Raw genomic sequence first — 16,413 nt, 5'->3', positions numbered from 1 at the left:
TCAGACATTACAGAATTTCTTCAAATTAAAAAAAAAAAAAAAAAAAAAAAGAAAGAAAAAAAAGAAAAGATTTACTTCATTTTTGCCGGCAGAGGGAGCAAAAGACACACTATAATCACCTCCAAGGCGACAAATTGCCCAGGGGCATTTTGAGCTTCCTGAAGAGCAAAACTCTAAATTAAATACAAGTTCAATTTGGTGTTTTAAAGTTCAAATGCATTATACACCTCTGGGAGACTGCAGTAACACTTTTCATGTTTGTACAGTAGAATTATTTTTAAGTTGCTATGTTGTTCTATTTGCAGGGCTTGGTAACAGCTCCAGCCTGCCCCAGAAGGTCTAGAAATCTATGCTGTTATATATTTTCGCTGGCTTGGCTTTGCTTCAGCGGGAGAAGGTCATTAGAGTATCGGTTTAATTCAGTTCAGTGAGTATTTAGGGAGACTTGGGCCTGCTGTAGGGACAGAGTGGAAGTTTAAGACACAATCCAAAGAGACTTCAAATTCCTGGAGAGAAATATGACCAATGAAAATGAGGCAAAAGCAAATAATGCAACACAACACATGAAAACCAGTGGTGAAGTGTAGTGGACACTCATGCCAGTAAAAGGTTTTTGAGTTTGCACTCCCAAGTAATAAGCATGTATGACAATATTCCTTAGGAAGCATACCCCAAAAAAGAAGTTTTAAAAGGATGAGATTTTTTAAAAAACAAAGATGTGCTCTGTGGGGCATAGACTGTGGACTCAGACTCTTGGTGTGCACATCTTGGCTATGATTCTTTCTTGCAAGACATGCTTCCCAACTTCTCAGAGATTTCTTTTCCTCATCCCAAATTTGTTGTGAGGATTACAGGACTTAATCCTTGCAAGGCTTTATCTCAGGCCTGGCACATAGTAAGTATGTAACAACTGTTTGCTGTTATTATTAGCAAGCAACTCCCCATAAAGAAATCCCACACTCTGCAGGAACAAACCAAAGTTCAGATACAGTATCAGCTAAATTTGTTGCAACTCAAGACACCTTATCCATCTCCCTACCCAGTTTCTACTGGACTGTAGACATTGTTCTGTTACCAAACAGAACACCCAGCTTCTCAGACTGAAAACTGCAAACATTTACCTTCAGCTTCATGATCTCCTCAGGATTCTGTCCCAGGAAGCTTGAATGGGTTCTCATTTTCACATGTGCAACCGATGATTTTCCAAAACGAGGATTTTTTTGTGTGTGTGCCAGACAGAATCTCCCAGCATTTCCATGATGGCCCTTCTTATTCTAAAAATCTTAGCACTGAGTTCTTAGCCAGACCAATAACCAAACCACACAGGTGGCAAGATGGGAATGAGGAAGGGAAAATAAAATTTCTCAGGATGAAGATCTACTCTAGACATTAAGATAGAAAAGAGGGACAAATCGGCCCTTAAAGAAGTACTGCTGGGGGTGAGGACTTGAAAGCGTCGGGAGATGAGGTGGGACAAGTAGGGACTGAAGCCACATGTGGCAAAGTGGCTGGGGGAAGGCTTGGTTCAGGATAAGGAATGTGGATTTAATGCTACAGGCAATGGGGAGCCACTAGTTTCTTTGGTGTGTGCTATAGAATGACGGTGCTTTCAAATGATTGACGGGGGGGGGGCGTGGGCAGGTTGAGTTGGGGGGAACAGGCCAAGCTCAGGGAGACCATTCAATTTCACTTAGTTTATGCTTGGTGTTTTCTTGGGCTTCTTCATCTCTTCAGCAAGCAGTGATGGAGGGCCTCCTTGAGATACAAAGAAAGATGTGTGCCTGGTTACAGCCTACTAGAAATGACCACAGGTAAACAAACAACTGTGATGCAAGGTCAGGAGGTCTCCAAGTGAGGTGCAGGTTCAGGGACTTCAGAGGAGAGAGGGCTTACATCCAGAGAGGGGGAATGAAGGAAGAGGCTACATTTGAAAAAACTCTCTAACCTGGGGACAACTTGTGTGAGGCTACCGGCTGGGGTGAGCATAGGGCCTGGGGAATGTGAGGAGGAAGATAGGACAGGCTGGGGAAAATGGGAGAGGCTGAGCAGTCCAGGGGCACGGTGTGAAAAAGGGTCTAGCTAACTTGGCCTTGATTGCAGTAGGTACGAGAGGAGAAGGTGCTACCGGAGAAGGCTGAGGTCAGTTCTGTGGTTCTGCACCATCAGCCCATTCTCAAGAGGACAGAAATCGCAGCTGAGGGTAAATGCAAGGAGATCCAGTCCCCAAAGGGAAGGGCTTGGGAAGAGCTGGTTCAGAGTCTCAGACTCAGGCTGGTGTTCAGACTCAGGTTTGACTAGACGGGGGTCTAGTCAAAAGGGAAACTGGGGTAGAAACCGGTGTGTGGTGTCTGTGGCAGGCCCCGCCCGTCAGAACTCGAGGCTGGGTTGACTGGGGGGGCTGAGCATGCTTCTAAGCAGAACTCCGGAAGGGGGCAGTCACCACCTGCTGGCGAGCCGGCTGCACGAAGGCCACGCCTGGCCTGAGTCTCTGAATTTGGTCAAGCTTTGAGCCTGCACACTGCACGTTTATTCATACGAGCCTTCAGCCGGGCTTTGCACTGGTCTCTGTGGACATGGGTGAAGAGGACACATGGTGTACTGCTCCCACGTACCTTGCAATCTTGAGCAAAGTCGGACAGGAGAGCGTGGATAGGCACAGGAAATGGACTTGACCCGGCAAGACAGACTCCTGGGACAGTCAGTGGGGCCAAGATCCGGAAGGGCTTCAAATGCAAGGCTGTTGCAGCCTACCTCTCTTCCTTCAGGAACATTCCCATCCACTCTTCTTTCTGGGGTGGCAGGAGGCTGGGTGTGTGTGGGGGGGTGACATGACTCCTTTTTGGATTCCCAAAACACCTTGGAAGCTGTACACTTTTCTATTTGCTTTTCTGTCTCTTTTCCCAGACTATAGGAACCTTGTGGGGAAGGAACCAGGCTTTCTGTAGGCTCGCTGGTGGCAGGCTTCTGTAGGCACCCAGTAAATGGCTGGGTCCTGCAGGCAGTAAGGAGGCTCCGCAAGTGCGTGCCTAGCCTGTCTTCTGTGGTAGACTAGGAGCTCTAGAATGTGAGACACCCTGGCTTTCTACCTCAGTTCTCCCTGAGGTTTCACCCAATGCCCTGTCCATGGCGGGCACTCCTTAAATACTGCCTGAACAGCCATGTGGAAGGACGAGTTGACCTGCTGTGTCCTAATTCTGCTTTCAGGGACCCCAATCGGGGGAGCAGGTCTTGAACCTCTCCCCATCTCTTTCTTCCAGATTTTCAACAAACAGAGGCATTTCCCCACTCCTGGGTCCAACAACGGAAAACCATTTACTAAAGTTAAACTAATTTTAATCCCCTAGCAGTTGGGAGTAATGATGAAGTAATAAATCATGCAGGCCCCATTCTGAGTTCTCGATGTGTATGCAGATGGGCCCCATGCTTACAATGACCCTCCAAGAGGCATTGGTCCTGTCCCAATGGGAAGGCAGACACAGGGAAAGCAGCAAGACTGGGCCAGGCCCCTTGCCCCCCAATTCACAGTTACTCTGTACTGTGGCAGCTGCTGTGTGGAAGGAAATTAGGAGGGAACTAGCAACTGGAGACAGACCTGTTAGACCAGGGGGCCTCAGACTTGGCCACGTGATAGAATCTGATGCCCAGGATGCTCCCAAATCCAAGGAAAATAGAGTCTCTGGTGGTGGGGCCCTGGCATCTGCCTTTTTAGAAAACTGCCCAGTTGATTCTCCTATGTGGCCAGGTTTAAGAACAAATGCTTTCTGCCCATTCTTCCTCAGTGGTGACCATGGCCCAGGAGCTTCCGCAGAACCTATGAACTAGAGAGAAATGTAGGCTCTCAGACCTGCTCCAGACCAGAGCTGCTGAATTCAGAATCTGCATTTTTCTTTTTTTTTTTTTCTTTTCTTTTCTCTCTTCTCTTGTCTTCTTTTCTTTTTTCCTTCTGGGAGGTTGGGGTGAGGGTCCAGGGAGGCAAATTGGGCTCTTGGGGTATAGTATGTGGCTTGGGTATGTGGGATGGGGTTGGGGGGGAGGCGGGAGGATGAGCTGGACTAAACCAGAATCTGCATTTTAATAAGATCTGCCAGGTGATTCATTTGCATTAAAATTTGAGAAAGGGGGCACCTGGGTGGCTCAGTGGGTTAAGCCTCTGCCTTCAGCTGGGGTCATGATCTCAGGGTCCTCTGATCAAGCCCGTGTCTGTCCATCAGGCTCTCTGCTCAGCGGGGAGCCTGCTTCCCCCTCTCTCTGCCTGCCTCTCTGCCTACTTGTGATCTCTCCCTCTGTCAAATAAATAAATAAAATATTTAAAAAGTTTTTTGAGAAGCACTTGTTCTCAAACTCTCATTAGTTCAATTCCAGCTTCTGTTATCACCACCGATTTAAATCCTTGAGCAGATCTCGAAACTACATCAAAAAGCTCAGAATCAGGGTCACCTGGCTGGCTTGGTCAGTGGAGCAGTGGATCGTGATTCTTGAACTTGGGGTTGTGAGTTTGGGCCCCATGTTGGGTATAGAGGTTACGTAAAAATAAAATCTTAATGACAACAACAATAAGAAAAGCTCAGCATCGATCTGATTTATTGGCCCAAAACATTAGCTCAGAGGAAATTATGCCCTTTTAGTTCCCACTGTGTGGGGAATCAGGGAAGAAAAGTTGTATTGCTAGTGACGTCCAGCAGAATCCAGGTTGGGTCCATTCTAGAATAGGCAGAACCATCCCTCCAGGCTGCCTTTCTCCTGAGTCAGACTGGGGGACAGGGTTTAGGACCTCAGTTCCCTCAGGGCAGCACCTGGGCCCTCAAGCTGAGTTGAGAAGGAAATCCCTCTGGCCAGAGGTCTCCAATTTTTCAGGGCCTCAGCTGTTCCCCCACAGTGTGTCTGTCATAGACCCACAAATGATACCAACAGCCCTTTTTCTCAATGGTGGTCTTGTTATTTGTCCATCAGATTTCTGACTCTAATTAGAAACATTGTCTAGGGGCACCTGGGTGGCTCAGTGGGGTAAAGCCTCTGCCTTTTGCTCAAGTCATGGTCTCAGGGTCCTGGGATTGAGCCCTGTATGGGGCTCTCTGCTCAGCGGGGAGCCTGCTTCCTCTGCCTCTCTCTCTGCCTACTTGTGATCTCTCTCTGTTAAATAAATAAAAATCTTTCTTAAAAAAAAAAACAACTCTTAGAAACATTGTCAGTTTTTTAGTTATTTTGTTTATTGGTCATTACTTTAGAGATTTATTTATTTATTTGAGAGAAAGAGAGAGAGCGTGCACATGCCTAGTGAGGAGGGCCAGTCTGGGGGGCAGAGAGGGAGAGAGAATCTCAAGCAGAGGGAGAGAGAGAATCTCCTTGCTGAGAGTGGAGCCCAGTGTGGGGCTTGATCTCATGACCCTAAGATCATGACCCTGAGATCATGACCTGAGCAGAAACCAAAAGTCAGATGCTTAACTGCTTGAACTACTCAGGCATTCAATTTACCATTGCTTTAGAATGCCATTTACTTCACCTTGTCTCCCCTGAGTTCTCAAAACTGCCTCATGGGTATGTAACAATAAAATTTTTGTAGGCAGTGGTAGTTTTCAATTCCTCATCCACCCCCACCCTATGATGGTATAATCTTGTCATTAGGTAGGACAGCCTGGCTCATCTCTGGAGCTCAGTGGGAGGAAGAGGGAGAAAGCCTGAGAAGGTGTGACTGAGTGAGGCAGCACGGTTTAGTGGGCTTTGAAGCAGCTTATGACCCTGGGAAACTACCTCTCTGAATTTTCACACCTCAAAAATGGGGAAAATAATCTCCATTTCATAATATTGTCATGGGAATTAACTTCTAATGTACACTGATGTGACGATAAGGGATATAATAGATGTCTGTTGCTGTATGAACATATCACCCTGGACCTTAGCTACTTAAATTAATAAGAATTTATTACCTCACAGTTTCTGTGGGTCAGGAGGCATGTGCTGAGTGGTTCACACTCAGGGTCTCTTGTGAGGTGGTTTGGGATTGTAATTATCTGGGGCGCCTGGGTGGCTCAGTGGGTTAAGCCGCTGCCTTCGGCTCAGGTCATGATCTCAGGGTCCTGGGATCGAGTTCCCCATTGGGCTCCCTGCTGAGCAGAGAGCCTGCTTCCTCCTCTCTCTCTCAGCCTGCCTCTCTGCCTACTTGTGATCTCTCTCTGTCAAATAAATAAATAAAATCTTAAAAAAAAAAAAGGGATTGTAATTATCTGAAGGTTTGACTGGGGCTGGAGGATCTGTTTCCAAGATGAGCCACACCCATGGCTGGTGGCAGGAGGCCTCAGATCCTTGACCTCTCCAAAGGCTACATCCCCCAGAGAGAGTCATCCAAGATAGAAAGCGAGCAAGCAAAGCAGAAACCATATGTCCTTTATGACCTGGTCTTAGGTCATTCCTGACCATCATTTCTATTATAGTCTATTGGTCACACAGAACACCTCTAATACAGTGTAGGAGGAGACTACATAGTGGTGTGAGTATCAGGAGTAGGAATATTGGGGTCGATCTTGGAAGTTGGCTTCCACAGCCTCTATATTTTAACATTCATTCCTGCCCCCTTTTTAATATGACAGCTGTGTTTTTGCACCTCTACTTCAATCAATAAAGACTTTAGAAAGGAAGACTGTTGAAATGATTCACCTTTGTTCTTCTCACATTAAATTACTTTGAGCTGGAAACTTCCACCCTCACATCAGATTTGCCATATGACTCAGAAATTTGGGACTAGATTCCTAATTTCTCCCAGTTCATCTGAAGGACATGGAGGCCCACTGGGATGTTCCTTGTTTTACTCTTCTTTGGGCCTTGCCTACTTTCCTCTTCGAATGATTCATCCTATGCATTTTCTTATATTCTTGAATTGTCTAAAATAGATAGTCTCAAGCAGTAGCAAATATTCTGGCTGAGTGCCTCATCCTTGTTCTAGAATATTTGCTCTTGAATACACATGATTTACTCTTGGATCCCTGATGTTGTGCTTATAAAACCGTGAATTCATTTGTATAGTGGTAGGTCACCATGACTTTTTTCTCAGCTCTCCAGCAGTAGACATGAAATTCCCAGAAAGGAAAGGGCTAATAAATATCAAGTTCTTCACTAGCAAAGAGGAGGCACAATGAAACATAAAGAGAAGGGTAGCTCTTGTCCTCTCTTTTTTTGGGTAATCCTACTTGGTTGCTAAGGTTTTGTCACTTTTAAGCCTGTGTAAACAATAAAATAGACCTCCAGGGTATTGTCATAGCAGATTCCATGCCAGAGTCTTGAACATGACTCATGCAGGTTTGGAACAAATGGAAGCATGGATGGATGGATGCATTCTTCAGGTACAACATGACCAGGGCTGATAGCTGGCTGGTAATGCCTGTGTGGAGTAAGGGCCAGGGTTCATTCCCGTTGGTCAAGTCTCCATTTAGCTAGGTTGGTGTCCATATTACCCTGGTCACTAGAACTAGCTCTATGTTGCAAACTGGGTTACAAAGAAATGTCTAGAACCCAAATGATATGGCCAACTCATAGAACTGATTAGAGCTCAGTTGGCTGGGGATCTGGAAGGAGCAGAACCTGATAGTCTCGGAGCTGAAATAAGATGGCTCTTGGAGCAAGTGTCAGAATTCAAAGTAGAAGAAACTGAGAATGAAGGAAGAGAGCTGTCATGTAAATCTGGGGGCAAAACCTGGGAGTAACTGAGGAGTACAAAGGGAGGAGAGACGAGGAACAAGGGCTAGGTGAGCAGAGGCTCTTCGTAGTTGACACGAATGGAAAAAAGAGCGAGAGAAAAGTATATTAACTGAGTTCAGCTGTAAGTGACAGGAAACCAAAGCAGCAGAGACTTAAATGAACTAGAACTTTATTCAGTTGTGGGTGACGAGGTCTGGAAGAGAGCTGTCCCTAGCTGGGGTGGCAGTTTGGGGATCATTAAGCATCCAGATAACTTCTCTCATTGCGTCACCATCGTCAACATGTGACTTCTACCTCATGGTCAAAGATGGCAGTTCAGACTCTGGCCTTCACATCTATAGTCCTGTCAGGACTATGGGGGAAGGAATGAGATGAGCATGCCCTCTCCCTTTGAGCTAGGATTTCTCAGTCGTGGTACTACTGGCATTTGGAGTCAGATCATTCATTATTATAGGGGATGTCCTGTGCATTGTTGGGTGTTCAGCGGTATCCTTGGTCTCTACCCATGAGATGCCAGTGTTAACTTCCTCCTTCTCAGGTGTGATAAGCACACATGTCACCAGACATTGCTAAATGTCTTCTGGGGGCCCGATCTCTCCAGCTGGAGAACCACTGCTTTCAGGTGACTTTCCTGGGCTGCATCTGATCCCTCTGCTTCCATGCCTTTGATTTGAATTTAGTCACAGAGGTACCTCAATGGCAAGGAGCTGGGCAATGTAGTCTTTATTCCAGGCACTCACGTGCCAGATAAAACTCAGGAATTCTCCTACTAGAACAGACAAGACAGAGACATGAGAGGAAATACAAGTGTGAGGACTCAGACACACTGGCTATTTTGTCCCTGTCCCAGCTCCTACCTCTTGGCTAAGGATGGAACAGCCTTAAGTAGGAGGATGTGTGGTCCCACCTGCCCCCAAGGGCATCCTGGATCTGTGAGGTAGACACTCTCCTCCCAGAGCTGAGCCTTCAGGGGAGAGACGAACAGTGAGTTCTCTTTTACTGCCTTTCAACAGATCACTTCACTTGGGGTAGGAGCGTGTTAAAAAACAGTGCTTCCTAGTCCCTCTGGCTCACCCTTCTGCCCCGTCTCCTACTGTCCGCTCTCCCTTTCTTCCCTTTCGATGTGCTTAGACTAGGTCCCTATACGGAACCAGGAGGCTCAGAGTCAGCCTGGAGGGTAAACTCTCTGACTCTAGTGTCCTTGTGTATAAATCGAGGGACTGACCAAGACCCCCAGGGTCCTCCCTGGCTCTGAAATGCTTTGATTCTCCAAAGTCCACAAGACCGCAGGGAGTAGAAGAGGAAGCCCCTCTCTGATGAGTAGCATCAAGACAGCCTCTGGCTGGGTCCCTGTCTGCCAGACTTCCCTGCCGCGTCACGTCCCAGCCTGGCAGATGTCACTGAGAGTCCCCCCGCTGACTCCAGAGAACCCTGCTTTGCATACCTGGCACATTTATCTCGCAAAATCTGACCAAATCAAATCATGCCATATGCGCTTGTTACAAATCTGTCTTTGCGTCAGTCACACAGATGTGCTGCTTCCTGGGCTCCCAGCGAAGGGTCAGAATGGCACTGCCAGCCTTGAACGCTGGTTTTATTTCAGTTGTCCCATCTCCATGTCCTGTTTAAATGATTTCTCTAGTTAAAAGGTTTTCATTTCTTTATTCAATAAACACTTCTTGAGCACCTGTCACTCTGTGGGGCCCCAGGAATATAAAAAACAAAGGAGAACCTCCCTTCCCGGAGCTGGCATTGAATGTGGCCTTTCCGGGTGTCCCCTGACCTCCTGAATGTGTGTTCTGACAGGTTCCTCCTGCCTGGCACACTGTCACTTTCCCTGGAGAGGTTTTCCTCATACGCATGCTCAGTGTGAACTGGGACCCCACCCCTCTCACACACACATACACACACGTGTGTGCATGTACACACCCCTCTCGCTCTGGACTTCTTCTTTCTCTACATTTCAGCTTAAATGTTGTGTCTTTAGGGAGACCATCCCTGACTGTCCCACCCCAAGCCTGGACTAAACACATTCCCCTCTTATCGACTCCCACAGCACCCTGACCCTTCTTTTATCTTTTTAAAAGATTTTATTTATTTGAGATAGAGAGCAAGAGCATGCATGTGTGGTGGGGAGGGGCAAAGGGAGAAGTATGCTTCCCACAGACCGTGGAGCCGGGGGACAGGACTCAGTTTGGGGCTCGATCTCAGGACACCGAGATCATGACCTGAGCAGATGCTTATCTGACTGAGCCACCCAGATGCCCCAACCCTCCTTTTCAAAACGGTTGCCATCTCAAAAGTACTCCTTAAATCTGCTCCTCCACCACTGTCCTGGGAGCTCCCTGGTGGCCCTGGGGAGCCCGGTTTGGCTCTGTCACTGGGCCAATTCCAGGATGAAAGAGGCATCAATATGTTCATGGATGAGCAAAGCTGTGAAGCAGAGAAATGTGGAGACAAATATATTCAGTCAAGCGCTAGTCCAAGAGTGTGGGCAAGGCTGATGGCCCGCCCAGTAGGAGGAGCCCAGCTGCTGGGACTGGGGAGGAAGGGTGGGAAGGTCTCACAGGACATTTGTAGCTGGTCCTGAAGGAGTGGGAAGTGTATTTAAGAGGAGAGGAAGGACAGCCCAGTAGAAAAACAGGAGTGAAGACAAGAGGTGTGGCCCTGGTGTCCCCAGGATGGGTGCAGAGAGGCTGAGGGGCAGGCACTGAGCAGCCAGCCCTTGGCGGCCTTCTTGCCCAAACATGGTTGGCATGTCCCTTCTGCTTGGCTTCTCCCCCTGCCTCCACCCATCCCAGACATCTGGCTTAAGAGTTTTCAGAGTCTGTGGTTCAGGGGTCCTTTGGCTGGCAAGGTACTCCAGACAGCAGACTTCTGACTCCCTCTTCTCCCTCCCTCCAAATTCACCTTATGTTTACTGAGCTCCTTCCTTGTGTTCAGAGTTAGAGAATTTTCTTTCTTTTTGAAAGCTTTGAAAAATGAATCCAGCCAATACCCAGCAATGATCCCACTGGGCTGGGACTGTGGTCAGGGACGCTGAGAAAGGTTGGCAGATGGGCAGACAAGGGCAGAAATGGCTTCTGACTGGATCCCAAAGTAGGCACAGACTTAGAGAGACCAGGTTAGCTGAGTCGCCTGGAACAGAAATGGGGCAAAGATAGCCAAACAAGCCCCCTCATGTTGTGTGCCTCCTCGATGACCCTCCTCTGTTCCATGTGGATGTTCCAGCCGGCCCTGGGGAAGGAGGGAAGCTGAGCTCAAGAGAGAGAAGGGGGCCGTCCTGAATCTCCACTGGAAGGGGCGGGCAGGAAATGCTGAAAGGCAGGGAGCATGGCCTTGTTTGCTTGCCACGGGAGGAATATTACTCTCTCCTGCTGGATGACCTTTGGCTCTCTCTCCGAAGAGAACTTGACCTTGAAAAGACCTGTTTGCTTTTCTCTACTGCGGAGGAGCATAAACCTGCAAACTGCCTTACCTCTGTGTGGAGGAAGGAGAATCTGCCCTTGGAGGTTGCTTCTTAGCTCCTGAAAGCAGAGCAGAGTGGGTGGGGCAGGAGGAAGTCTAGAGCCCCCCCCCCCCCCCCGCTGCCTTTGGTGAGTGTGTGTGTGTGTGTCTGAGAGAAAGAGAGAGAGAGAGAGTGTGCGTGTGAGAGAGAGAGAGAGAGTGTGTGTGTGTGTGTGTGGGAGAGTGAGTGTGTGAGTGTGAGAGAGTGTGCGTGCACGCATGTGAGAGTGTTTGGGTGTATATGTATGAGAGAGTATGTGGGTGTGTGAGTGTGCACGTGTGTGAGAGCATGTGTGAGTGGTGTGTGGGTGTGAAAGTGTGAGTGTGTGGGCGCGCACGTGCGTGTGTGTGTGAGAGAGAGAGTGTGTGTGCATCCGCATGCTGAGGGAGTGAGCTGCCAGCTAGAGTGAAGGCCTGGCAGCAATGGCCCTGGACAAGAGACTGTAGGCCTGAGGTCAGCTTGGGAAAGTACATCAAGCCCTCAAGTGTTTTATCTTGTACGACTGAGTGGGGTGTTGTGTGTACCGGCTCCTAACAACCTGAGTGTTGAAATAATGTCATCCACGAACACGTCACCCAGGGAATTCATCCCAGAGCTGACTAAGGCCACTGCGGGGTCTCAGTCAGGAGTTGTAAGTGGGGATGGGCTGCAGGAGAGGTGAGGGAGGGCACGGCCCAGAGCAAGGTCAGGTGTGTGGCGCACTGCCAAGCTGTGCCTGACGTCTCTCACGGAGTCTGCCTCAGGATGGCAGAGCTGTCCTGTCGGAAGGAGTGCCCTTTAGGCCACCTGGGCACATGGAGCCACCTGCCCCAGTGGAAATTTTAAATCTGGATTAGGTGCCTTTTTTGATGAGACAGAAGCAAGGAGGAGGAAGAAAGGCCTGCGGGCAGCTTTGGGCTTACAGAAGGCGCGCCCGCGCGCGCACACACACACACACACTCACTCACACACACAGTCCTTTGAGGAACCGGGAGGCGAGACAAAGACTGTGTGTGGGGAAGAGAAAAAGTGTGCCAGGAAGGCGGGGAGGAATAAAGCTAGGAGGCAGAGTAGGAGGGAAAGAGGGCCACCAAAAGAAGACACTTGCCAGGAGGAGGCAGAAGAACAAGAGTGAAGGACGGAGAACGGAAGCACACGGGTGAGAGCAGGGGAGGCCGCTGTGGGAAAGGAGCAGCTGGATCCCAACATGGAGGCCTGGGAGTGCAACCCCCCCCCCTAGCCTCCCTGGAGGGGTCCAGCCCCTCCCAGCCCTCTCAGACAGAATGCCTTGCACAGAAGAAAGGCCAGGGCCCCGTGGCTGAAGGCATCAGCTTCCACCTGCCAGCCGGCTGTGGATGACCTGCTGCTCCTGGCCCCAGCCCTAAGCATGACCGCCAAGCATCCCTTCACAGAGACAGGTACAGCAGCACCATGAATTTGGAGGGAAGATATGGAGGGAAATTGTTTCTGTCCAGACTATTTTATTCTTTGGGAGTCCTGAACAGACTGGTGGGGACGGTTCAGAGAGCCGGTGCAGGGGCACTGTGGGCAGGGAGTACGCAGGAGGGCAGGGGTGCGGTTGGCCAGGCCATGTGGGCAGGGCCTAAGGTGACAGCTCTGGGGTCATTTGTTCATTCAACAAACATCTGTTGAATGTCTACTGAGAACAGAGCAAACAAGACAAAGTCTCTCTTGGATTCTAGTTTACATTCTAGATTACATTCTAGTCAGAGGTGCGGGACCAGTGAACAGTAAGATGACTCTGTAGGTACGTGAAGCAAACTCTTCAGTTCTTTGGGTTGTTGTCACTTACTTCCCTTTTCTTCACTTCCCTTCACTTCATGTCTTCACTGGAACCAGGTCTTCTCCACTCTGGTGGCAATAATACGGAGCAAAAACCTGGGTCACTACTTTTTTGGATCACTACTAACTTAAATTGTAAACACTTTTTTGCATTTTTTTCTTTTTACTACTTTCAAGATACTCTCACCTTTCAGGGGTGAAAGAGAAAGAGAAAGCCCACCTGAGGGTGGACACCTCCAGGAGAAAGAGCTGCCCCCCAACTGGTGTTCCTTCTGTCAGGGTCTTCCCCTTGCTCACTTTCCTGTACTCCTCGAGGAAGCCTTATAACAGGCTAATGTTGTGTGGCTCCTACGAAATAGAAAGCCCTGACTCAGCTGGTATAGCCAGAAGATGCCAATCATCTCACCCAAAAAGGAAGTTGGGGAAGGTGGCCCCAGGAGACGAATTCAGTGGTTCCAGGCCTGGGAGCCTCAGCGCTTCCCTTCCTTCTGCTCTGCCATTCCTAGGCTGGCCCCCTTTGGGGTGCACAAGGGCTGCTGTGAGCAGATGCCCCAACACCCAGTGGTAGGAGGCTGTGTATCTGTGTATCTGTGACAAGGAGGAAAGCCCTCCCAGGGCCCCCTGAGGACTTGCCCTCAGGACTTGTGGGTCTCCTCCTAAACCACTGGCAGGGGACTGGCATTTCCATGGTTATCTCTGAGAAGCACAGGACCATGTGGGGAGTTGGTATTCTGACCGAAGAAAGGGGTTCTGTTAGTCAAGGAGAAGAGTGTGAGTGGAGACTGGTTGACAGGGAAGGTAACCACAGGTGTCTGTTAGAGATGACTTCCTCTCACTTTCAGGACAAAACTCAAACTCGGTAGTAGGATATCAAATGTGCTTCATGAGCTACTCCCTGCTTGCTCCTTTGGCCTTATCTTTGTCAAAGCCCAGCTGCCTTTCTGGAGTGATATCAAAGTGTTGTGATGCTCCAATCCTGCTTTGTTCTCTGGTGACTCAGGGCCTTTCCCAGACTGTCCCTGGACCTTCCCTGCCTTGTTCTCCCAGCCAACCCTTCCCCCATTACCACCCTGGTCAAGCACAGATGTTCCCCAAAGCCTTCCTTGGCTCCTGCCTCCAGGTTGAGTTAGAAGCTGCTCCTTTGCAAGTGGCTTAGTTACAGCAGATGGCTATGGGCTGGCTGGCAGGCATCCAACACGGACATGAACCAAAAATCTAACATACACTGATAATACCTAATATCTAACAACTATGTAGCACTTACTATGTACCACGTGCTGTTTTAAGGGCTTAAATTCATTGGATCATTTCATCTTCACAGCATGTTATGGATCTGTGTTCCAGGGTCATCTTAACCATGTTGTTTAAAAACCACAGTTCTGGGACACCTGGGTGGCTCAGTCAGTTAAGTGTCCAACTCTTGATTTCAGCTCAGGTCATGATCTCAGGGATTTGAGATCAAGCCCTGTGAGTGGCTCTATGCTGGGTGTGGAGTCTGCTTGAAATCCTCTCTCTCCCTCTGCCCCCTCCCCACCCCATACCTCCCTGCTAGTACACATGCACGTGTTCTCTCTCAAAATCAACCAACCAGCAGTTCCTCACCCACCTGTTTTGTTCCCGTCCATAGCACTTACCACTTCATTTTACTTCGTTGCTTGTCTGCGTCCCTCTGCTAGAATGTAAACCTCCTGATGGTCAGCGTGTTTTATGCCCAGCATCTAGGACAATGCCTGGCACATAACAGGTCCTCAATAAATAGTTGTTGAATGATTGAGAGTACTCTCATCCCTCTTTTACAGGTGAGGAAACGGGGGCCCAGGTAAGCACCTTGATCAGATCACAGCTAGGAAGTGGCAGAACTGGGATTCAAACCCAGGCAGTTTGGCTCTGGAACCACGTAACTCTAACTGCAGACTGCGAGCCCAGGTCCACAGCCTCATGCCTCAAGACCTCCTGAGTTACCACGACGTCCCAGCAGGGATTCCTTGATCAGCATGGTGTTAGTTTGACAGGATACGAAGGGACCAGGAAACAGATGTGGTACAATCTGGGAGGTATTGCTTTCTCAGGCTCAGGACAAAGTACTTTTTAAAAAAAATTAATTATTTTTGTTAACATATAATGTATGATTTGCCCCAGTGGTACAGGTCTGTGAATCATCAGGCTTACACACTTTGCAGCACTCACCATATCACATACCCTCCCCAATGTCCATAAAGGACAAACTCGTTTTATTATTCTAACTTCTTTTCGGTTTCTTAATGTACTGTTTGCTCACCTGCCCCTCGAGGCGGTTTCAGGACTTCAGCAAAATACAAGTTACCACCTGTGTGTATAATTACAGCTAAGATAGTTGCGGGGGGATTATTTTGTTCTGTCTTCTTTTCTTTGGCCTTCCTATTTTGGCCCTAGCTGTGCTGGAGGTTTTGGCATTGTCCATCAAGGACTCAGCTGGCAACAGCTTGAATGCTGTCAGTATTACCATCAATTGCTTGTTTAAACAGTTTGAGTTTCTAAAGGATTTTATGAATTACCAATTAAAACAAAGCTGGAAATTTCAGCATCATTTCAAAGTATTGCTTGGGGCATAGGGTTGTGAGAAAACATGAACTCTAGCCTCCCATTAATTCCTGAGAAGAAGTTACACTACGATGATAGAATAAAGTAGGTCAGGGTGGGCCTTCCACTGCAGCAATTTTTTTTTTTTATGTGCTTAATATTGTCCAGGTGTGGTCCTATTCTCTGGGTGTAAAGTGATGAATAAGACAGCATCGTCCTTACCCTCATGGAATTTTCTAGTGTACTTTCCCAAATAGCAGCCAGTCCTTTGCAGAGCAGGATGACCCAATTATTCACCCACTCGTTCTTTGAGAAATAACGATGCATTTGTGAGTGCTCCGTTCACATTCTTCCTCAGCATCCTTCACGGATGGAGCCTATACCCAGGAATGAGGAGGCAGGGCGTGTGAACCGACCAGTGTAAACCCGACACAGGCCATGACCATGGGTGCTTGATCTGCACTCTGTCCTAACCCGCCCCGTCCGATGGCAGACAAGCATGTTTGCTCCCTAGGCAACCACGGCAAAGTTACACTGTGAAGTGACACCTTTTTCATGTTTCTGGCCCAAACATGTTCCCCATGCATCTGTCTGCTTATAGGGCATCTTCATACCAATGGTACATGGTATGTACCATTGATTTTGTTTTTGCTTGATTTTTTTTTTCCTCAGAAGCAACCTGTGAGGCAGATGGGTCTGCCAATGGTACCTCCCCCGTGCCTGAGAGGGGATTTTCCATCCGATGAGAGGGAGATGGGCAGGCTAAGCTTCACTCCTGCTGGGGCTGCCTCCCAGCCCACCAGTGCCTTCTGGCCTGACCTCCCACAGCGCAACCTGGGCACCAGCTTTACCAAATGAAGTTCACCTGTAAGTCA

This window comes from Mustela putorius, unplaced genomic scaffold, assembly GCF_011764305.1.
Source record: "Mustela putorius furo isolate JIRA1106 unplaced genomic scaffold, ASM1176430v1.1 tig00003853_pilon_pilon_pilon, whole genome shotgun sequence".
Taxonomy (NCBI): Eukaryota; Metazoa; Chordata; class Mammalia; order Carnivora; family Mustelidae; genus Mustela; species Mustela putorius.
The sequence above is the reverse complement of the archived record's forward strand: the minus strand, read 5'-3'. Positions refer to the sequence as shown.